Raw genomic sequence first — 24,409 nt, 5'->3', positions numbered from 1 at the left:
CCACAATTAATTTAGTTGTGAGGTTCCTGGGCTAAAAACTGTGATTTTGTGTCATCAGACTTTCATCATTATTGACATGAAGTGAAAGCTTAGCTTGCCAAACAACTTAGTTGGCTTTCCCTTAACATCACTTCACTTCCTATTTCATTTGTAAAAATCTGCTGTTTCAAATTCTTTCTATGTAAACCCTCTTCCTTTTCATTAATGTTTGTTTTGTTGTTGATGCAATTTAACCAGATCAAGCAGAACATATAATGATTTCCCTGTGGTTCAGTCTGATTAAGTTTTGTGCATTCACAAGGCAAATTGGTACAGTGCATGAAGTAGTTGTTCAACCTTCTTCATAAGGAGTTGGAGACGGATCTTACAAGACCCAATTTATTGCCTTTCATCTGTGGTGCTGATCTCCATATCTCCAATTCTTTCCTGTAAAGTCGATTTACTTGATGGCAGGAGAAAAGCAATGGTTTGAGAATTTTGCTGACCACACCCGTCACTCACACTTTGAGCTCTTTTCCCTCTCCCTGTACCTCGGCTGGCACTTGTACTATGATTCCTTCAAAAATGGACAAGTTCATTAGTGAAGCACAAAGTATTCTGATGAACTGCCTGTTTTCATTTTTTTAAAATGTCTCACTGTAAAACCAGGACCATTTTGTTGCTATAGATCAAAATGCCGAGATGCTGTTAAACTGAAATAGAAACAGGAGTCTGATAAAGGTTTTTATCACCTAATGTAATATTTTCTTATGTAATGTTGATGTTCCTGTGAAGCACCTTGAAATACTTGATTGTGTAAAAGGTGTAAAAGAACTAGAAAATAAGATCATGAGGGACATGAATAGGGTGAAGAGCCAACGTCTTTTCCCCAGGGTAAGGGAGTCAAAACTAGAAACATAGATTTAAGGTGAGAGGGGAAAGATTTTAAAGTGACATGCAAAGGATAGTGCATGTATGGAATGAGCTGCCAAAGGAAGTGGTGGAGGCTGGTTCATTTACGACATTTAAAAGGCATCTGGATGGGTATGTGAATAGGAAGGGTTTAGAGAGATATGGGCAAAGTGCTGGCAAATGGGACTAGATTAATTTAGGATATCTGGTCGGCTTGGACAAGTTGGACCGAGGGTTCTGTTTCTGTGCTGTACATCTCTATGACTCTATAACTTGTTGTTGAGTGATTGGTAGGCTTAACATCAGTTGTTAACAAAAGATTGTTTAATTGAATTATTAGTCCTCCCTTCCTCACTCTGCAAATGTTGCCTGATCTGTGGTGCGTTGCCAGTCTTTTCTGTTTGTTTTCCAGTTTCCTGCTAATTTGATGGTTTGGAGAAAAAAGAGAATCAGCAAGAGTTCTAAAATTGCCTTGGTGCTTCAATAAAGTTGGGACAGCAGCTGATGCTCATGAAACAATGTCCAGAATAAACCAACCCGTTCAGGAGAAAAAAAAACTGTGAGGCAGATCAGAAACTGATGGTGTTCAAATCTATTTAACATTTTTTAAAATTTTTATACTGTTTTGAACTAAAGAGAAAATAATGTTGAAACTGCTCATAATGTTTCTGTCATGAATGTGAGTGTGTCCAACATAAATACAACCCTTTTTCGTATCAGGAAATACCTACTCAAGGAGCTGATGCCTTTGTCTCTTCAACTGGGCAGCTGTTTTGAAGACTGTTTAAATACCTTTTTCTCCAATACACTTGCCCAGTTTCCCTAGCAACCATGAACATCACTCATTCGACTTTCCATTACACCTCCACGTCACAAAACATAATTTCTAGAGGTTTTATCTGCTTGCTAGTTGTAGTCAGTGATTTAGCAGGGGTCCATAAACTGGATTTGTGTGCATGCAGTTTTGGTGGAAAGGTGAATGAATCTGACACTGCAGAACAGAGTCTATTTGACTCAGTGTGCCAGTGCAAAGCTTTTAAAAAGAACGAGGAAGAATTATTCCCATTTCTTACTCCTTCTCTTCACGCCTTTCCTTGTTACTTGCAAATTTTCTTCCATCACTTTTTTTCTGGCAGTGCAATCCATATTATAAAAAGTTGCTGGTTTTAAGATAAAACGTAATGGCTTACTCATCATCTCCCTCTCCTCTAGCTGGTACGCTTATCTATTGATGTTCAACTGACACAGTTTGAGATTTTAAAAAGGGTCTTTCGCAAATCATCACAATTGCCTCATGTAACCAAAAGGGAAATGCCTCCCTGTGCCAGGGACCCAGGTTCGATTCCAGCCTCAGGTGACTATCTGTGTGGAGTTTGCACGTGTTCCTTGTGTCTGCGGGGGTTTCCTCCAGGTGCTCCAGTTTCCTCCCACAGTCCAAAGATATGCAGGTTAGGTGGATTGGCCATGCTAAATCACCAACAGTGTCCAGGAATGTGGAGGTTTCATGGATTAGCCATGGGAAATGAAAGGTTATGGGAATAAGGTAGGAGAGTACATTTGGGTGGGATGATTTTTGGGGGGGTTGGTGCAGACTTGATGGGCTGAACAGCCTTGTTCTGCACTATATGGATTCTATGGTTCCACATCCAAATCTGATTTGCCTCCATTACATTCTGTCCTGGCTCTTGTATTTGTTCTCTTCGAACAAGCAGCCGCCAAATATATTTCCATTTAAAATTCTGTCTCTCAGTCTATTGTTTTGAAATCCTAAGGGAACATAAGCTGTTCTATGATATGGAGCAGCACAGAGAAATCAAACACAGTCGCCATGGATGATGTCTTCAATGAGGGACTTTGCTGCCAAAAGTGCTGAAATTGATGAGCTGGTTGTAGGTCTTGATGAAGTAGGGTGGGTGGTTGTTCATGAGGAGCATAAACATTGACAGAATACATGACAATACATATGTTAATGACTTAGAGCAAGAAAGTGAATGTACTATAGCCAAATTTGCAGACAACATGAAAAATAGGCTGAAAGGCAGATTGTGAGAGAGAAACAAACAGTTTACAGAGAGATATTGATAGGTTAGGTAAGTGGGCAACATTTTGGCAAATGGAGCATAGTGTGGGAATTTGCAACGTTGTTCTTTTTGGAAGGGAAAGCCAAAACAACAGAAGATGATTTAAATGGAGGAAACTTGCAGAAAGCTGCAACACAAAGGGACCTGAAGGTATTTATACATGAAACACAGATAGCTAGCACAGAAAGGTGCAGCAGGTAATCAGGAAGACTAATAGAATATTAACCCTTATTTCAAGGGGGTTGGAGTATGAGAGTAGGGAAGTCTTACTGCAACTGTACAAGGTGCTGGTATGATCACATCTGGAGGATTTTGAGCAGTTTTGGTGCCCTTATTTAAGGAAAGACATCATTTCATTGGAGGCAGTTTGAAGAAGGTTCATTAGGACTCAAACTCAGCACGACAAAATGTTTGCAATAGATGGAGCTTGTATCCATATATAGAGTCATAGTGATGTACAGCATGGAAACAGACCCTTCGGTCCAACCCGTCCATGCCGACCAAATATCCCAACCCAATCTATGCCCACCTGCCAGCACCTGGCCCACATGCCTCCAAACCCTTCCTATTCATATACCCATCCAAATCCTCTTAAATGTTGCAATTGTACCAGCCTCCATCACTTCCTCTGGCAGCTCATTTCATACACGTACCACCCTCTGTGTGAAAGGTTTGCCCCTTAGGTCTCTTTTATACCTTTCCCCTCTCACCCTAAACCTATGCCCTCTAGTTCTGGACTCCCCGACCCCAGGGAAAAGACTTTGTCTATTTATCTTATCCATGCCCCTCATAATTTTGTAAACCTCTGTAAGGTCACCCCTCAGCCTCCGACGTTCCAGGGAAAACAACCCCAGCCTGTTCAGCCTCTTCCTATAGCTCAAATCCTCCAACCCTGGCAACAACCTTGTAAATCTTTTCTGAACCCTTTCAAGTTTCACAACATCCTTTCAATAGGAAGGAGATCAGAATTGCAAGCAATATTCCAAAAGTGTCCTAACCAATGTCCTGTACAGCCACAACATGACCTCCTAACTCCTGTATTCAATACTCTGACCAATAAAGGAGAGCATACCAAACGCCTTCTTCACTATCCTATTTACCTGCGACTCCATGGTCTCTTTGTTCAGCAACACTCCTTAGGACCGTAACATTAAGTGTATAAGTCCTGCTAAGATTTGCTTTCCCAAAATGCAGCACCTCGCATTCATCTGAATTAAACTCCATCTGCCACTTCTCAGCCCATTGGCCCATCTGATCGAGATCCCATTGTAATCTGAGGTAACCCTGTTTGCTGTTCACTACACCTCCAATTTTGGTGTCATCTGCAAACTTACTAACTGTACCTCTTAAGCTCGCATCCAAATAATTTATGTAAATGACAAAAAGTAGTGGACCCAGCACCGATCCTTGTGGCACTCCACTGGTCACAGGCCTCCAGTCTGAAAAACAACCCTTCACCACCACCCTCTGTCTTCTACTTTTGAGCCAGTTCTGTATCCAAATGGCTAGTTCTCTCTGTATTCCATGAGATCTAATGTTGCTAACAGTCTCCCATGGGGAGCCTTACTGAAGTCCATATAGATCACATCTACTGCTCTGTCCTCATCAATCCTCTTTTTTACTTCTTTGGTAAACTCAACCAAGTTTGTGAGACATGATTTTCCATGCACAAAGCCATGTTGACTATCCCTAATCAGTCTTTGCCTTTCCAAATACATGTACATCCTGTCCCTCAGGATTCCCTCCAACAACTTGCCCACCACTGAGGTCAGGCTCACCGGCCCTGGCTTATCCTTACCACCCTTCCTAAACAGTGGCACCATGTTAGCCAAACTCCAGTCTTCCGGCACCTCACCTGTGACTATCGATGATACAACTATCTCAGCAAGAGGCCCAGCAATCACTTCTCTAGCTTCCCACAGAGTTCTAGAGTACACCTGATCAGGTCCTGGGTTTTATCCACCTTTACCCATTTCAAGACGTCTAGCACTTCCTCCTCTGTAACATGGATATTTTGCAAGGTGTCACCATCTATTACCTTACATTCTATATCTTCCAGATTCTTTTCCACAGTAAATACTGATGCAAAATACTCATCTCGTATCTCCCCCATTTTCTGTGGCTCCACACAAAGGCCGCCTTGTTGATCTTTGAGGGGCCCTATTCTCTCCCTAGTTATCCTTTTGACCGTAACGTATTTGTAAAAACCCTTTAGATTCTCCTTAATTGTATTTGCCAAAGCTATCTCATGTCCCCTTTTTGCCCTCCTGATTTCCCTCTTAAGTATACTCCTACTTTCTTTATACTCTTCTAAGGATTCACTTGATCTATCCTGTCTATACCTTACATATGCTTCCTTTTTTTTCTTAACTAAACCCTCAATTTCTTTAGTCATCCAGCATTCCCTATACCTACCAGCCTTCCCTTTCACCCTGACAGGAATATACTTTCTCTGGATTCTTGTTATCTCATTTCTGAAGGCTTCCCATTTTCCAGCCGTCCCTTTACTTGTGAACATCTGCCTCCAATCAGCTTTTGAAACTTCTTGCCTAACACCGTCAAAATTGGCCTTCCTCCAATTTAGAACTTCAACTTTTAGACCTGGTCTATCCTTTTCCATCACTATTTTAAAACAAATAGAATTATGGTCGCTGGCCCCAAAGTGCTCCCCCACTGACACCTCAGTCACCTGCCCTGCCTTATTTCCCAACAGTAGGTCAAGTTTTGCACCTTCTCTAGTAGGTACATCCACAAACTGAATTAGAAAATTGTCTTGTACACACTTAAATTCCTCTCCATCTAAACCCTTAACACTATGGCAGTCGCAGTCTATGTTTGGAAAGTTAAAATCCCCTACCATAACCACCCTACTATTCTTACAGATAGCTGAGATCTCCTTACATTTTTGTTTCTCAATTTCCCTCTGACTATTGAGGGTCTATAATACAATCCCAATAAGGTGATCATCCCTTTCTTATTTCTCAGTTCCACCCAAAATCTCTTAAAGCTAGTTCTCTTAGACTAGTGAGAGTGGTTCCCAGCTGGGCAGGAACAACATGGAACAGCGAAAAGGAAATGTTTACATTGTACTTGAAGAGCAGCGATAACTGAACCAGATGGAAGGAAGAAAGACACAATTATGAAGTCTCATAACATTTGAGGCCATTCTAGCAACAATGAATCTATGGAACTTTTAGCCTCTGTTCCTATCTATGCTATGTCTGACAGAGTAGACAGTGCAGCTGTGGAAATGTGCTTCGTTCTCTTATGGAGTCATAGAGTCATAGAGATGTACAGCACGGAAATAGACCCTTCAGTCCAACTCGTCCATACCGACCAGATATCCCATGCCTACTATTTCCCAGCACTTGGCCCATATCCCTCCAAACCCCTTCTATTCACATACCCATCCAGATGCCTTTTAAATGCTGCAATTGTACCAGTTCCTCTTGCAGCTCATTCCATACATGCACCACCTTCTATGTGAAAAGGTTGCCCCTTAGGTCCATTTTATATCTTTCCTCTCTCACCCTAAACCTACGCCCTCTAGTTCTGGACTCCCCCACCCCAGGGAAAAGGCTTTGTCTCTGTATCCTCATGATTTTATAAACCTCTTTGAGGTCATCCCTCAGCCTTCAACGTTCCAGGAAAACAGCCCCAGCCTATTCAGCCCCTCCCTGTAGCTCAACTCCTCCAACCTTGGCAACATCCTTGTAAATCTTTTCTGAACCCTTTCAAGTTTTACAACATCCTTCTGATCGGAAGGAGACCAGAATTGCATGCAAAATTCCATAAGTGGCCTAACCAATGTCCTGTACAGCTGCAACATGACCTCTCAACTCCTATACTCAATGTTCTGACCAATAAAGGAAAGCATACCAAATGCCTTCTTCACTATCCTATCTACCTGCAACTCTACTTTCAAGGAGCTATGAACCTGCCCTTCAAAGTCTCTTTATTCAGCAACACTCCCTAGGACCGTACCATTAAGTGTATAAATCCTGCTAAGATTTGCTTTCCCATAACGCAGCACCTCGCATTTATCTGAATTAAACTCCATCTGCCACTCCTCAGCCCATTGGCCCATCTGATCAAGATTCCGTTGTAACTGAGGTAACTTTCTTCGCTTTTGCCTAACCTTCTTCGCTGTCCTCTACACTTCCAATTTTGGTGTCATCTGCAAACGTACTAACTATACCTCCTGTGTTCATATCCAAATTATTTATATAAATGATGAAACATAGTGGACCCAGCACCAATCCTTGTAGCACTCCACTGGTCACAGGCCTCCAGTCTGAAAAGCAACCCTCCACCACCACCCTCTGTCTTCTACCTTTGAACCAGCTCTGTATCCAAATGGCTAGTTCTCCCTGTATTCTGTGAGATCTAACCTTGCTAACGAATCTCCCATGGGGAACCTTGTCGAATACCTTACTGAAATACATATAGATCACATCTACTGCTCTGCCCATATCAATCCTCTTTGTTACTTTTCAAAAACTCAATTAAGTTCATGAGACACAATTTCCCACACACAAAGCCAAGTTGACTATCCCTAATAAGTCCTTGCCTTTCCAAATACATGTAAATCCTGTCCCTCAGGATTCCCTCCAACATCTTGCCCACCACTGATGTCAGGCTCACCGATCTATAGTTTCCTGGCTTTTTTTTACCACCTTTCTTAAATAATGGCACTACATTAGCCAACCTTCAGTCTTCTGGCACCTCACCTGTGACTATCGATGATGCAAATATCCCAGCCCTTCTTCTTCCAAACCCAGCTACTTCAGATAGTACTTTATATGCTAACAATGAAAATTATGGACAATCCCTAGGTTTGGAGGATTTACTCGATTGTCTTCTTATTGACAGTGACAAATCGTATCAGACAAGAATTCCAATGTTAATATATATCATTAGAGGTGCAATATTGATTTGGGAGGCCGATTATATTTGTTCATTTTTATCGCACTGACTAAACAACAGCACATCACATAACTCAGGCCTTTTGTGTTGGGAGCTAATTTTAGCTACTCTCATCCACAATGAGTACGTTTAGCAGTGGGAGATCAGCAAACACGGCACAGACTGGGAATTAAAGCCAGAACCTTCTGGTTTTGCGTGAGCTCCATATTACATTGCACTTTGAATGAGCAAATCATTTTACATTTAAAGTCTGAGCTGGGACAAGTTACACTATTCTGATAAGCAATAAATCTGATGCAGATGTTTAATGATAACTGATATCAATTTGTACAAATTAGTGACATTTGTTGCAAACAAATGGGTAATATGTATAGATGTGTGATGCATCATGTGCAAAGATACATTGGTACAACAGATGAAATAGATGAATTGACTAGATGTGCAAATGAAAAGAAAGGCTGGAATATGTGTAGCAGCTTTCATGCCCCAAAGCAGTTTATGGACATTTACATTTCAAAATGGAGTCCTTTTTTTATGATGCAGGAATAGATTTGTAAAAGATGATTTGTATAGATGTGCTGTACACTGTGTGTACACTATACACAATATTGTTTCCGTGTTTTTAGCCAGTTTTGCAGCGCTGGCTGTGGCATTGTGTGTACTTAATTTCACTTCACTTCAATATAGACTGTCACAGAACAAAGAGCAACAGGACAAAGGCACACAAGGCACTGAAGGCTGGATTGTCTAAAGTGGTGGGAGTTCCTCATGAACAAAGGACAGGAGGTTGCCTGTTAATTAATGAGCCCCAGTAGCATGGCATCCTCAGAAATTGTATGTTTTGAGGTCTGTGTTTGCACAATTTCATTAACAGGGCTTTAATTATGGAGGAAGATGCATAAATACTGTCTTTAATTTAAAAAGGGCTTTAATTCCAAAGCCCGTTCCATGCTGTGGTATTGCTGCATCACTTACTGGAAAATGCCCTTGTGAAATGAGTTGTATCTCAGCTAAGTTGTCTTCTCAAATTCACAAGGGCATTTTTTTTTTGTTTTTGAGTTTTCACCTCTTCTTTCCTGCAGGTGCTAACTCCAGTCAATTCACAGTTCCAGTTCTTCTTTACCCCATCCAAGTAAGTCGTCAATCTTTCTCTGTGAAATTTGGGAGTGAGTGTTCGCAGACTATTAATCCAAGATGGGGGGAGGCGGGGGTGGTGGCGGGGGGTGGTGGAATCACTTCATGCCTGCATTGGTCACGCTTCAGGCACTTTCCATACATAGTCACCGAAGCAGAAAACACAACTCACTACACCTCAACTCATTAACGTCCCAGTTTGGATATTATTTCGTACGAGGTAAAACCTGAACTGCTGTGCTCTTCCAGCACCACTAATCCAGAATATTATTTCGTACAGGCAATGAGGACTTCCTCGGATGTATAGAATGAGTTTGTTGGAGTGGAACTACTGCGGACAAAGCTGTGGAGGGGATTTCCCTTCTGCTGTGATGGTGTGGTTGCTACAGCCACAGTCTATCTTTCGCAAACTTTATGTGGCGTTTCCGTCTTGAGATTTCGTTGTTCCCCACAGGCAGTGACAGTATGATTCAAGCCTGTGACACTGTCAGTAGCTGTCCCACTGATGGCAGTGCCTGGCCACTGCTCATAGTTGGATAGAGCATCCAGAGTCAGCCCCTTACAGAACTACAAATTGTTATGCTGTAGACGGAGGCCATTTGGCCCATTATGTCTGTTCCAGTTAATCTTGAATGCCTCAATTAAACCTGCCCTCACCATATTTCCAGACAATGCATGTAATCCAGACTCTGATTAACCACTGTGCGAAAAACTGTTTAAAACTGTGCCTCTAGTTCTCAATCATTTTATGAGCGACAACAGTTTCTCCTTATCTACTCTGTCCCGATCTCTCTTGATTTTGTGAACCTCTATCAAGTCTTCTCTTAGCCTTTGTTGTTTCAAGGAAATCAGTCCCAACTTCTCAAATCTTTCCTCATAACTGAAGCTTCTCATCTCTGGAATAACTCTCATGAAACCCTTCTGTACCTTTTCCAATGTATGCACACCCTTCCTAAAATGCAACGCCTAGAACTCCAATACTCCAGCTGAGGACTGCTCAGTGTCCTAAATAACATCATCATAATTTCTTTATTCATGCCTTCTATGCCCCTATTAAGGAAAGATAAAATATTTTGTGCTTTCTTAACAGCTCTCTGTACCCATCCTATCATATTTAATGACTTAGTTAAGTATACACCTAGGTCTCTCTGCTCCACACATCCTACACAATAGTGCCTTTATTTTATACTGTTTCTCAACTTTCATTGTACCAAAGTGTATCATCTCACACTTCTCCACATTGAACTTCACCTGCAACCTATCTGTCCACATCTCCAACTCGTCAACATTTTTTTGAAGTTCTATACTGCCCTCCTCTCAGCTTACAATTCTTCCAAGGTTTTTGTTCTCTGCAAACTTTGTAATTGCCACCTGTCCATGCCAAACATAATCCTGAACTAAACTAGTCCCACCTGCCTGCTCTTGGCCCATATCCATCCAAACCTTTCCTTTTCATGTATTTATCCAAAATTCATTTAAACCTTTGACTTGCAGAGGCTCCCAGACCAGCAATGTATAAATTTAAACAGTTTCCTCCAGCTCTACAACCCCAGGTCTAGGGGCTTCTCCAATTCTTGTCTCTTGCGAAGTTCCATATTTATCACTCCAACTGTGCTTTCACTTATTCAGGCCTCAAATTCTGAAATTCCCTTCTCAGTTCCTCTAATTCTCTCTCCTCCTTTTAAGACACTGTTAAAAATTAACTTATTTTACCTTTGGGCCTTCTGTCCCATTTGCTACTTATATGACTCACTGTCAAATTTTACTTCATCACACTGAGACATTTTACTTTTAAAAGCCACCATTTGCTGTATTGGTGTTAAAGTTGTGATCTGTCATTTCAACAAAGGAGAAATAGTGTTTCCTGTTATAGAGTGCAGTCTCACAAGATTTTCATGTAAGTTGCTGGATACATGAAAATAATTTACAGTACTTTAGAGTGTTTAGAGAAAATCCAACAAAGCAACAACAAATGTCCATTTTGTAAGAATAAAATCGTATTCACCTATCGATGAAATGATGTCCACATAATAGCAAGTCACTCTAATTACAATCCTTCACATTTCTAATTCATCTCTATCCATCACAGGTCAGAGATAAAACTTAATTAAACCCATTCAGCACCCTAATTTAAATTAAATTAGCTGACTGGCTGAAATGCTTAGTAATGGGTCAGAACATTTGTAAACACAGTCATGTTTCTTGAGGTGTGAAGGAGAATCACATTAATAAACCATGACAGTGTTAAGGAGCAAAATTAGGACTAATCAGGATAGTGAAGTAAATAATGTGAGGGAAGGATGTGCACTTTTCCCTGACAGTTACAGATCAGCCATTGGTATTGATTTGATACTAGAATGTGTAGCACTGAGGGGAAACATCATGGAATTGAGAGGTTGGACATAGTTTAAGATTGACTCCAGGCAACAGCTCTGTAAGAGTTTGCAAATAGATCTGGCAAGCCTCCCTAATTTTTCTCAAGTTTCTGGGATTTGAAGGTTGATACCTAGGATACTAGGATATATGGAGGAAAATCATTGGGATAGCAATATTTTTTCAAAAACTTTGCCACATTTGAACATTTACTTATGAAAAGACATTGGAGATGGGAAAAGGTCTATCTGCTCAAATGAAGAATGACAATTATACAGTCTGTTGACTTCCCAATTGGCTGCACAAAAGAGCTTGTGCTGAATGAATATGTTGTTGGACTAATGGTAATGGGGGGCCATTGAGAGGTAGTGGTCATGTGATGAAATCTCTAGGAATATGTCCAACTGGAGTTGGCATCCTTTTGTCAGATTCAAATAGGAAAGGGCATCTTCATGTTGATCCTTCCATTTACTCCCCACAATATTGTTGCAGTAACATTTAACATGGATGATTGGGAAGCATGCTTAGAATACTTGCTACCATTTTTAAACATTTTTCAAAATTTCCTCCATAATATGTGGCGTTCCTCCACTGCAAAGGAGAGAGGGGTCAGTTTGTTTTCAGATGAGAGTCAAGATTAGAGTGGTGCTGGAAAAGCACAGCAGGCCAGGCAGCATCCGAAGAGCAGGAAAATCACACCAGATGGCCTCTCTCTTTAAAGACCATAATTTCCCTTCCCATGTGGCTGAAGATGCCCTCCAATGCATCTCATCCATGTCCCGCAACTCCACTCTCAAACCCCACTCCTCCAACTGCAACAGGGACAGACCCCCGGTCCTCACCTTCCACCCCACCAACCTCTGCATAAACCGCATCAACCGCCGAAATTTCTGCCACTTACAAATGGACCCCACTATCAGGGATATATTCCCCTCCCCACCCCTATCCACTTTCCACAAAGACCGTTCCCTCCGTGACTACCTGGTCAGGTCCAAGTTCCCCAACAACCCACCCTCCCTTCCTGGCACCTTCCCCTGCCACTGCAGGAATTGCAAAACCTGCGCCCACACCTCCCCCCCTCACCTCCATCCAAGGCCCCAAAGGAGGCTTCCACATCCATCAGAGTTTCACCTGCACATCCACAAATGTCGTTTATTGTTGTATCCATTGCTCCCGATGCAGTCTCTTTTACATTGGGGAGACTGGATACCTTCTCGCAGAGCGCTTTAGGGAACATCTGCAGGACACCTGCACCAATCTACCCCACTGCCCCGTGGCCCAACATCTCAACTCCTCCTCCCACTCTGCTGAGGACATGCAGCGCCACTCTCTCACCACCCGACACCTGGAGGAAGAGCGCCTCATCTTCCGCCTCGGAACACTTCAACCCCAGGGCATCGATGTGGACTTCACCAGTTTCCTCATTTCCCCTCCCCCCACCTTACCCCAGTTCCAACCTTCCAGCTCAGCACTATCCTCATGATCTGTCCTACCTGCCAATCTTCTTTCCCACCTATCCACTCCACCCTCCTCTCTGACCTATCACATTCCCCACCTCCATCCACCTATTGTACTCTTAGCTACTTTCTCCCTAGCCACACCTCCCTCCCGTTTGTCTCTCCACCCTGGAGGCTACCAGCCTCATTCCTGATGAAGAGCTTTTGCCCGAATCGTCGATTTCCCTGCTTCTCGCATGCTGCCTGACCTGCTGTGCTTTTCCAGCACAATTCTAAACTTGACTCTGATCTCCAACATCTGTAGTCCTCACTTTCACCTTGTTTTCAGATGAGACATGTGAACATTTCCAGAGCAACATCTGAAGAAGAATTATAGAGTTCTCCCTGATGTACTGACCAAGTTTTAATTATAAACCAATGTCATTAAATTCTTTAGTCACATGTCATTTGTCATGGGACATTGTTATGCTATCCTGTTTTCCTACATGAGAACAGTGAATACACTTCAAGAGTACTTCAACGGTGTTGTGTAAGGCGATATAAAATGCTAGTTCTTTCAGCACATTGCATTTTTTGTTTGGAATCTTGTATCCCGGCTTGTAACTATATCATCATAACTGGGTTCAAATCCTGGAACTCTCTCCCTAACAGCATTGTAGATGTACCTACACCCCCAAGATTGCAATCATTCAAGAAGACAGCTCACTCAAGGTCAACCAGAGTCAGGCAACAAAAGCTGGCCCAGCCAACGACACTCATGAAAAAACAAATGGTAAACAAAAATCAACTCTGCCATGCAATCTCCCCCAGCTTTCTAATGAGAACATAAGCTTTCAGGGTAGTAATCTCAAAGTGTACATCTCAGAATTTTAAATCTAGCTTGGCTTTGCATAATAGTCTAAATTGCATCTTGTGTTGTATATTTTCTCTAGTAAGATGCGCTTACCTGATGGGAGCCTAGAATTTATTGACGCTTAGCATGGAAGCCTACCATACATGAACAGATAGCGAAATTGAGCCAGTGTTATAGGCTCCTCGCTTAGACATCTTGGACCAGACAGTATGCTGGTCAGCTACTAATGGACCTACTCTCTGTGGCCATTGATAATGGATAATCTGCTTCTTTGGTGAATTTGAGAGTCAATATTATATATCTCTGGGAAGGAGCAGTACCTGCTTTACAAGGTTGTGAATATTCCAAACTAGTTCAATGTGTCACGATGAGGAGTGAGTGTAATGAATACTGGAAACATTTCTTAACTACCCTTACCTTCCCCTTTAAACATTCGACCACTACTGCAGCTAATTCAGCTTAGGCAGATTCAGTTAACTCAGTAGAACTAATCAATTTGGAAGTGGAAAATAACCATCATTATGGCCCCTAATGGAGAAAAAGATTATATTGAGAAGGGGCCCTTTTACATCTTGAAGGCTTGCACTCATGTATTCCTGCCATCTGCAATATTTTAGATGATAGACGTGTCGATTGACTTTAGACAATGGTGTGTGCATTGATTCAGAACTCAAACATTTGCATTCAGCCTATAATACTGATTCTGGGTGCAGCCCATGAGATATCAGAGGCACAAAATGTAAACATTGTCCTGCCTGCTTCATTCAATTGTGGTCAAGGAGGAAGTAGCAAATCTATGGATCATCTGAGTTCATAGTCAAAGACTTAGGAGGCCTGGAATGTTAGCAAATGAGAATATATAAACAATTGTACAGCAATAGCAATATACAAGGCAGCATGGCGACTCGGTGGTTAGTACTGCTGCCTCACAGCACCAGGGGCCCAGGTTTGATTCCAGCCTTGGTTGACTGTCTGTGTGGAGTTTGCACATTCTCCCTGTGTCGGTGTGGGTCTCCTCCGGGTGCTCTAGTTTCCTCCCAGAGTTGAAAGCTGTACAGGTTAGATAGGTTTGTCATGCTAAATTGCCCATAGTGTCCAGGGATGTATAGGTTAGGTGAATTAGCCATGGAAAATACAGGGTTATAGGGGCATGTCTGGGTGAGCTGCTCTTCGGAGGGTCAGTGTGGACTTGATGGACCTTCTTCCACACTGTAGGGATTCTATGATGATTCAATTTAATAATTATGAGGGAAACAATCACCTGGGAGGAGATTTTGTATAGTTTGAAAAGGTTAATACTTGGTTAAGTGCAGTAATGATGTGAACAACACCTGGTCAGAGTAAAGAAAAAGGTTGTTGGAGAAAGACCAAGGACCTGTGTCCTACCGACAGTCTCTGTCGTAATGTTGATCATGTTCATAAAATCTGTAAATAGCTGCAGTAAAGCAATACATTTCAAATTGTTAACTCTGCAAGACTCCTCTTAGTAGACCAGAAAGGTGGATATCTTAATCCATACAAGACCATTTTGGGCTTGAAGAATTCACACACAACCAATTATTACTTTATTGGCACTAATAAATACTTCAAAGGAGAAGTTATACTATTCAAGAACAATTGGTTGGCAACATTTTTCTTAGTAGGCCTTTGGTCTGAATGGGGAAAGCAAGCAGTCAAAAAATCATAAAATCATCAGGATCATAGGAGCAGATGTAGGCCATTCAGCCCATTGAGTCTGTTCCACTATTCAGTGAACCTCAACTCCACTTTCTTGCTTTTTCCCATAACCATGATTGATTACAAATCTGTCTAAGTCAGTTTTGAATACAGTGAATGACCTGGCCTCAACAACTGTCTGTGACTAAAACAAAAACAGATTCACACCTCTCTGAGAGATGAAGTTCTTCCTCGTCTCTGTTGTAAATGCGCAACCCTAATTCTGAGATTATGCTCTCTGGTACTAGTCCTTCCCACAACCTTTCTGGATCTGTCAGGTCATCGAAAAATCTTGGATATTTCAATGAGATCGCCTCTTGACCTTCCATACTGCAACCAATATAGGCCCACTCTGCTTAATCAGTCGTTACCTCTTTTCATCCCCAGCTTCTTCCCAGAATGATGTTGAAGTCTTAATTTGCTGTAATTGTACAAACTCATGCACGAGGTAAAATGGGTCTGTTTGGGTGGCTTTTGAACTTGGTGGAAAAACAGAGTGCTAACTACAATCTGAGATGATCAACTCCTCCAGGCAGTTCTCTGCACTTTGAAGAAAAAAACGTACTTTAATGGCTCGTTTAAAAACAAAAGCTGCCTAATATGGCTTCCAGTCTGTCTCACAGATTGACTTCTGGGGTTGCAAATTGAGAGCTGGTCGTAAACTCCGTTGAAATGTATAGGAAGTTTTCTTTTGACAGGAGTGATTGGAGCCAATGCAGTAAAGCGGTGCCAAACCCCACAGCATCACTCTGTTTCTTTCTGAGGGGCCGAGACGCCAGGAACATTAGACATGGCTGTGCGTTCCACGTGCAGACTGAATGGCATCAATATGCTGTAGCCTTCCGTCAGTGAAACTGTACAGTTGGTCCCCGCAGACGCCTGGCTGTGCTCTGAAGCTGGCCTAAGTCAGGTCGAGAACTGTATTCACTGTTACAGCTTGCACAGTGGAGCCTTTGACGCAATATTAAAAGGGAAAAAAAAAGGAATTGATCCCTGTTTCCATGGTACCTAAGTTGGCCCAAGCTGGGATCTGTGGAGTTTTTTTTTCGCTGTCCCACCGGGATATTGGTGTGAGGATTTCTGCCCTGCAATGGGATCCCTATTGAACTGTTTGCTTTCAGAAGCTACTTGAGCTGAAGGGGAGGCTTTCATTCCGTGTCAGCATTTGAACCTCTGACTGAAGCATTTGCTTCAGTGGTGTTACTTTAACAAGCACCTTCGAAGTTAAAATTAACACTGAGAGACTGGGACTAGCTGCACGCTGAAAATTGCTTTAGGGTCTTTTTTTTTTGCCATTTCATTTCAAAAAAAGTAATTTCAAAGAAAATCAGAAGTCCATTGCCTACCTATACCTGGACATCTTCGAGTATAACAGCCCGGACTTGGATTTGTGTAAGTTACAATCTTCAGTACTTTATTTTTATTTTAATGCTTCTCCTGTTTATCCTTGCCAAGAGTTTTCTGGGGGAACGTCTTAACAAATGAGCATGTGAAGAAAGTTTGGTGGAAGGTAAGTGATTTAACTGACTTCTCATTAAATGTTTTGAAATGGCCATTGTAACTGGACAGTCAGTAGCTGTCCCCTTAACATTTCATCACCTGGCTGATGCCAGAATTCTTTAAGTCAGATGAACAGTTATATTTTTCTTGTATGTTCCTCTGTGCAAGAGAATCCTATCTACCAGCTTGGACTTTTGCGGTGGGTTGGAATCAAATTTATATATACTGACACAGAATGGATTAAATCCATTTATTTTGAAATGCAGACCTCTCTCAACACCCCCCCCCCCCCCCCCCCCCCATTTAAACCAAATATCCTTTACCCTCTTAGTTTACTGCCACGTGCCATAACTGGATTCGCATCTGTAGGAGGGGCTGTGTTTACAAATTGTACGACATCGACCTGGTGCATTGATCTGCAGATGGACCTCTCCTCCCATGGAGACCTCCCTGGTTGAGAATTCACAATGTGGTGAATTATAAGGGTTTGTATAATTCCAGCCATGCAGCAGTGAGACCTCATGCTGTGCTATTTATTCGTTTCCCATTAATAACCATGGTCTGCTTTGAATGCTGAGTCTGAGTCAATATCACAATATTTCAGTATCAAAACATGGGCAACATCCTGAAAAGGACTGACAAGTTTACAGCCTTAAACGAGAATCAAAGGCACTGCTGTAAAAACCTAATACCTCCCACAAATCTGACTGACTTGATTGAAAAACTCACTTGTCAGAATTTCAATAGCCTTGGTGATCAGGTGTCATTATGAGAGTCCTAGTTAGGAAAGTCATAGTTGGATTGAATTTGTATGTGATACCTTTTGAGCAACACATGAAAACTGTAATGGCCACAAAGAAATAGTTTACTTACTGATTTCCAATCAGTCCAGTACCAAAAGCAGTTTTGTGGCTTTTATGAACTGTCAAAGGTTGTGTGTAAAGTATTTACCTTCATGTACATTGATGAACATTTGTCGGGGCCAGTATTTCTGTGGTGCTGGAAAAGCACAGCCGGTCAGGCAGCATACGAGGAGCAGGAGAAACAACGTTTCGGGATGAAGGTCTTATGCCCAAAACGTCCATTCTCCTGTTGCTTGGATGCTGCCTGACTGGCTGTGTTTTTCCAACATCACACTCTCGACTCTGATCTCCAGCATGTGCAGTCCTCACTTTCGACCAGTAATTTCTGGTGAATTTGAAATTTGGCTGATGCCACCAAACATTTCAATGCTGTTCTAAACACAGTGAGCTAGCATGGTCTGTTGGGAGGTAATTTTCTACCTATGTTCTACCTATGTTGTGAGGCCTATGAATAATTTTACTGCTGAGCAATGCAATATGTTGAGCATTGTGTTTGATGATAATTATCAAAGAGGTATCTGTAATATCCAGGAGAATCTGGTGCTGCTTGACAAAGTGAAGCTTCCACGTAGGCTACAGCATTTGTCCCCAGTGTTTGTTTAAAGCAATGACCAAGTATAATCGAGCCTGCAGAATGAATAAGACAGCACATTGCACCATGATTCCAGTTAGGTTTGTGACGGTTAATTTAAAATAAAATGTTTACCTTTTCTTTATGAATACCCATACACTTCTCTTTGGATCATGCTACTGAACACTTGTGGTCTTGATAGCCCGAGAAATGTCACTGGTCACATGCCAGAATGCCGACAGTCTATTGAGGTGAATATTTCAGACTTGCAGACCAGACTTGCTGCTGTTTGGCTGAATACACTATTTCATTTCACGAGCCGATCTCCTGTGGGATTGAATTTGGATAACAGGACCGTGTAGGCTTGAGGTGAAACAAGGTCAGAGGGCGAGGGACAATTGGATCAGGGCCTACAGATGTAATTTTAGAGTCTCACATTCTGTCTTTATTTTTATACCTCCCTTGTAAATTCCTAAGTCCACGTTTATATTGGCTCTGAGATACATGGGGCGAAGGTTAGATCACAGGTCACCCATGATCTAATTGAATGGATGAACAGGGTAAATGTCATGAGTGTGATGCAGGAAAAGCACAGCAGGTCAGGCAGCATCTGAGGAACAGGAGAATCAATATTTTGGGCATAAGCCCTTCATCCTGAAACATTGATTCTACTGCTCCTTGGATGCTGCCTGACCTGCTGTGCTTTACCAGCACCCCATTCTTGATTCTGATCTCCAGCATCTGCAGTCCTCACTTTCTCCTTGTGAGGGTAAATGATGTATGTTAATAGAGAGGAACCTCAAATATCTGAATATCGGATTATCCAAAGGAGATTCGAGGTCCCGATAGAAACATTACACCAAAGACTTGTTTCCAACACTGATCGCGCCTTTTGTTTGCAGTGATGAAAAGTGAACTCCGCTTCCTGAAATGCTACCGAGAACAGACCTGGACTGATGGGAGCCCAGGCACCGTCTCCAAATGACTGACTTCCTGGCTTCTCTCTCTCTCTCTCTCTCTCCCCCTACACTTTCCCTGGAGTTCTACACAGGGGTGTACCCAAAATCCCCCCATTCCCCAGATAATCTCTCCAACATTGACCTGTACAGGACAAATGTGAAACCTGTCAAAAAGTTGTGTGTGTGTGCGCTATTTGGAGACTCCCCCCCGCCCCCAAACAAAAGCAGCAGCAGCAGCAATCTTGATGTTGATGTCCAGTCCAGCTGCCTTGGAAAGGGGGTGGGGCAGGCGTATGGGGTGCAGGGGGCGGTATTGGACGGGATTGGGGGCAGAGGAGGCGGTATGGGATGGGATTGGGGGCAGAGGGGGCAGTGTGGGATGGGATTGGGGGTGGAACAGGGTGGTGTTGGATTGGATTGGGGATGGGCGGGGCGATATTGGACGGGATTGGGGTGGGCGGGGGGCAGTATTGGATGGTATTGAGGGGGGTGGGCACGATGTTGGACGGGATTGGGGTGGGCGGGGGGCGATGTTGAACGGGATAGGGGACGGGCGGGGGGCAATGTTGAACGGGATTGAGGGGGGGGCGGAGGCGATGTTGAACGGGATTGAGGATGGGCGGGGGGTGATGTTGAACGGGATTGAGGGGGCGGGGGCAATGTTGGACGGGATAGGGAACGGCGGGGGGGGGGGGCGATGTTGAATGGGATTGAGGGGGGGGGGCGGGGGCGATGTTGGACGGGATTGAGGGGGCGGGGGGTGATGTTGAACGGGATTGAGGGGGCGGGGGCAATGTTGGACGGGATAGGGAACGGCGGGGGGGGCGATGTTGGACGGGATTGAGGGGGGGGGGGGCGGGGGCGATGTTGGACGGGATTGAGGGGGGGGGCGGAGGCGATGTTGAACGGGATTGAGGGGGCGGGGGGTGATGTTGAACGGGATTGAGGGGGCGGGGGCAATGTTGGACGGGATAGGGAACGGCGGGGGGGGCGATGTTGGACGGGATTGAGGATGGGTGGGGGGTGATGTTGAACGGGATTGAGGGGGCGGGGGGTGATGTTGGACGGGATTGGGGTGGATGGGAGCGGTGTTGAATGGGATTGGGGACAAGCAAGGTGCTATGTTGAACAATATTGAGGAGGGTGGGGGCGATGTTGGACGGGTTTGGGGTGGGTGGGGGCAGTGTTGGGCGGGATTGGGGACTGGGGGTGTGATGTTGGATGGTATTGAGTGGGGTGGGGGCGGTGTTGGACGGGATTGGGGTGGGCGGGGGTGGTGTTGGATGGGATTGGGTTGCGCAGGGTGAGAGGTTGAATGGGATTGAGGGGGGTGGGGGCGATGTTGGATGGAATTGTGGTGGGCGGGGGGGCGATGTTGAATGGTATTGAAGGGGGTGGGGATGATGTTGGACGGGATTGGGGTGGGTGGGGGCCGGTGTTGGATGGTATTGAGGGGGGTGGGGGTGGTGTTGGAAGGGATTGGGGTGGGCGGGGTTGGTGTTGGACGGGATTGGGGTGAGCGGGGGCGGTGTTGGACGGGATTGGGGACGGGCGGGGGCGACATTGGACGGTATTGGGGGTGGGTGGGGGTGATGTTGGACAGTATTGGGGACGGGTGGGGGAGATGTTGGACGGTATTGAGGGGGTGGGGGTGATGTTGGACAGGATTGAGGGGGATGGCGGCGATGTTGGATGGTATTGAGGGGGGGAGGGGTGGTGTTGGACGGAATTGGGGATGGGCGGGGACGGTGTTGGACAGGATTGGTGTGGATGAGGGGGCAATGTTGTACAGTATTGGAGGGTGGGGGCGATGTTGGACGGTATTAAGAGGGAGTGGGGCGATGTTGGACGGTATTGATGGGGGGTGGCGGCGGTGTTAGAAGGTATTGAGGGGGGGTGGGGACGATGTTGGACAGTATTGGGGATGGGTGGGGGCGACGTTGGACTGTATTGGGGACAGGCGGGGGAGATGTTGGACAGGATTGAGGGGGGTGGGGGCGATGTTGGATGGTATTGCGGGGGGCGGGGGTGGTGTTGGACGGAATTGGGGATGGGCGGGGACGGTGTTGGACGGGATTGGTGTGGATGAGGGGGCAATGTTGTACAGTATTGGGGGGTGAGGGCGATGTTGGACGGTATTAAGGGGGGGTGGGGCGGTGTTGGACGGTATTGAGGGGGGTGGCGGCGGTATTGGAAGGTATTGAGGGGGGTGGGGGGCGATGTTGGAAGGTATTGGGGGGTGGGGATGATGTTCGACGGTATTGAGGGGGGTGGGTTGCGATGTTGGACTGTATTGAGGTGGGTGGGGGCGGTGTTGGACAGTATTGGGGGATAGGGGCGATGTTGGATGGTATTGGGGGGTTGGGGGTGATGTTGAACGGTATTGAGGGGGGTGGGGGTGGTGTTGGAAGGTATTGAGGACGGGTGGGGGAGTATTAGACAAGCTGGGGGTGGTGTTGGACGTGATTGGGGGGCGAGCGAGGGGTGGTGTGGGTGGAATTGGGTGCGAGCGGAGGGGCAATGTTGGACGGGGTTGAGTGCAGGCAGGGGTCGGTGTTGGAGGGGGTGCAGGCAGGGGGTAGACTTCACGCGCTGTGTGCTGTTGCCTAGTCTCCTGAATGCGGAGAGGACTTAACAGAAAAATCCGAACCCCAGAGAAGAGGCATTTAATCAATTAACTGAATAATCAATTATTCAAACAAAATAGTGCCTTCCCATCTCATTCGGATAATCGAGGTTCCTCTGTATTGGAAACAGCCAATGTAAACTTTCACCACGCAGTTACACCTGGTGGTGCTGAATCACCTTCCCTAGTGGAAAGATGTCACTGAAGGATGATAAGTTTTACAGAGGGCAGAGAACAGTTCAGCACATCCTTCAGCTCACCGTGTCCATGCCAACTGTGATTCCATTTCAAACTAACCCCATCTGCCTGCACATGGTCCATCTACCTTTATTCCCTGCCTGTTCATGAGTCTGTCTAAATGCCTCTTAAAGTTGCTATCATATCTGCTTATACCATCACCACTAGCAGTGCTTTCCAGGCACCTACTACCCTCTGTGTAAAATCAAACTTAACTCGTACATCTCCTTCACATTTTTACAGTCTCACCTTAAACCTATGCCCCCTATTATTTGACATTTCCATCCTATCCATGCCTCTCAACTTTTTTTACTTCTATCAGATCACCCCTCACTCAGCCTTTGATACTCTAGTGAAAACAATCCAAGTTTGTCCAACGTCTCCTTATATCTGATACACTCCAATCCAGGCAACATCCTGGTAAACTTCTTTTGTATCTTGTCCAAAACCTCCAAATCCTTCCTATAAACTGGAGAACAGAACTGTATACAATACTCCAAATGTGGCCTCACTAAGACCTTATACAGCTGCAACATGACTTGTCAACTTTTATATCCAATACGCTCTGAGTGAAGAAGGCAAACATGCCGTATGCCTTTGTTACCACTTTATCCACTTGTGTTGCCAATTTCAGGGAGCTGTGGATTTGCAATCCAAGGTCCCTCTGTCTATCAATGCTCCCAAGAGTCCTGCCCTTTACATGTACTTTCCTCTTGCATATGTCCTTTACATTAGTACAGTCCTTTCTAAATGCTAGCAATATGGAAAAGGTGACAGGAGGCATCTGTACGTGTAACGGATTCATTTTAAAAATGTTTTTTTTTGTCTCCTACACCACTGGCATGTTAACACAAAAATATGATATTCTGACAAATTACTGATCTGAATAGTCCTCAGGATCTGCTGCTCATTTGCCCCCCAACTAAATCTGTTTTACTTCAGGCTGCCTTGATTAAGTGGTAACATTCTCATTCGAGTTTTGGGTTGAGCTCTAGACTGAATCTCGGTGCTATACTGAGGTACCATTTTTAATCTGAAATGTTATCTTAAGGCCCAGTCATTTGTCATGTGGATGCATAAGATCCTCTAGCACTATTTCGAAGAAGGGCAGGGGAGTTCTTAGTTATTCAAATCAATATTTGATCCTCAATCAACAGTGCTAAAACAGATAACTTGGTCTTTTCCTTCGTTCTCAACCACACTTCTGTTACTTCTAGATTTGACCATTCTCACTTCTCTCTGTCTGTAGTCCCCGCCAGTACCACACCCTCAAAGATATCTGGTCTTGTTTAACTCTGGTCTTTTGAGCATCCCCACTTACAGGGATGGTATTATTGCTAGACAATTAATCCAGAAACTTAGCTAATGTTCTGAGGACTGGGGTTTGAATCCTGCTATGGCAGGTGGTTGAATTTGAATACAATATTTTTAAAAACCTGGAATTAAAAATCCACTAATGACCACAAAACCCTTGTCGATTGTTGGAAACACCCATCTGACTCACTAATCTCTTTCAGAGAAGGAGACCTACCATCCTCGCCTGGTCTGGCCGACATGTGACTCCAGACCCACAGCACTGTGGTTGATTCTCAACTGGTCTCTGAAACGGCCTAGCAAGCCACTCAGTTCAAGGGCAGCTAAAGGACGGGTAATAAGTGCTGGCCAGCCAGAGACACCTATGCCCCACAATTGAATTAAAAATAAAATTTAATTACTGTGCAGTGGCTGTATTGTCAATTGTGTGAATCCTAAACTCTAGAATTCTTTTTCCAGGTATCTCTGCTTCTTTTCTATTTTTTGCACTTTTAAGACGTTTATGAAAACCTACCACGTTAGCCAAGCTTTTGGTCATTTGTCCACATGACTCCTTATAGAACATGCTAGAGAAAATTACAGAGACAGGGAAAGGTGAGGCCATAGAGGAATTTGAAATCAACAAAGAAAACTTTAAAACTGGAAGCATCTTAGCAGGGTAGTTGGTGAACAGGACTTAGTGTAATTTGGAACTTCCACTCCTATGTCTTATGGTCTTATGGAACATGGGCAGCAGAATTATGGATAACCTCAAGATTAGACTGAGTAGAATGTTGGAGTTTGGTCAATATATGAATGGATAAGTGAACTTAATAAGTAGCAAAGACCTAAATGAGAAATAAGAATAGATCAGATAATCTGTTTTAGCCCAATTGTTTTGAGGGATAATATTAGATAAACATATTGAA

General features: G+C 44.0%; 1 protein-coding gene across 3 annotated transcripts in view; it reads left to right on the top strand.

The window, feature by feature from the left end:
• Positions 1 to 24,409, top strand: part of LOC140485619 (chondroitin sulfate N-acetylgalactosaminyltransferase 1-like) — a 312,994-nt gene that overhangs the window by 48,166 nt on the left and 240,419 nt on the right. For 2 of the 3 annotated variants that reach the window (XM_072583950.1, XM_072583947.1), the window contains exon 1: positions 16,396 to 16,823. The exons of the other annotated variant lie outside the window; for it this stretch is intronic. The gene's annotated coding sequence lies outside the window, so the exon portion shown is untranslated. Of the gene's footprint in view, positions 1 to 16,395; positions 16,824 to 24,409 lie in introns of those variants that run through there. 3 annotated transcript variants of the gene reach the window in all.

The sequence above is a fragment of the Chiloscyllium punctatum genome, chromosome 14 (assembly GCF_047496795.1).
Source record: "Chiloscyllium punctatum isolate Juve2018m chromosome 14, sChiPun1.3, whole genome shotgun sequence".
Taxonomy (NCBI): domain Eukaryota; kingdom Metazoa; phylum Chordata; class Chondrichthyes; order Orectolobiformes; family Hemiscylliidae; genus Chiloscyllium; species Chiloscyllium punctatum.
This window is presented reverse-complemented; position numbering and strand designations above follow the sequence as displayed.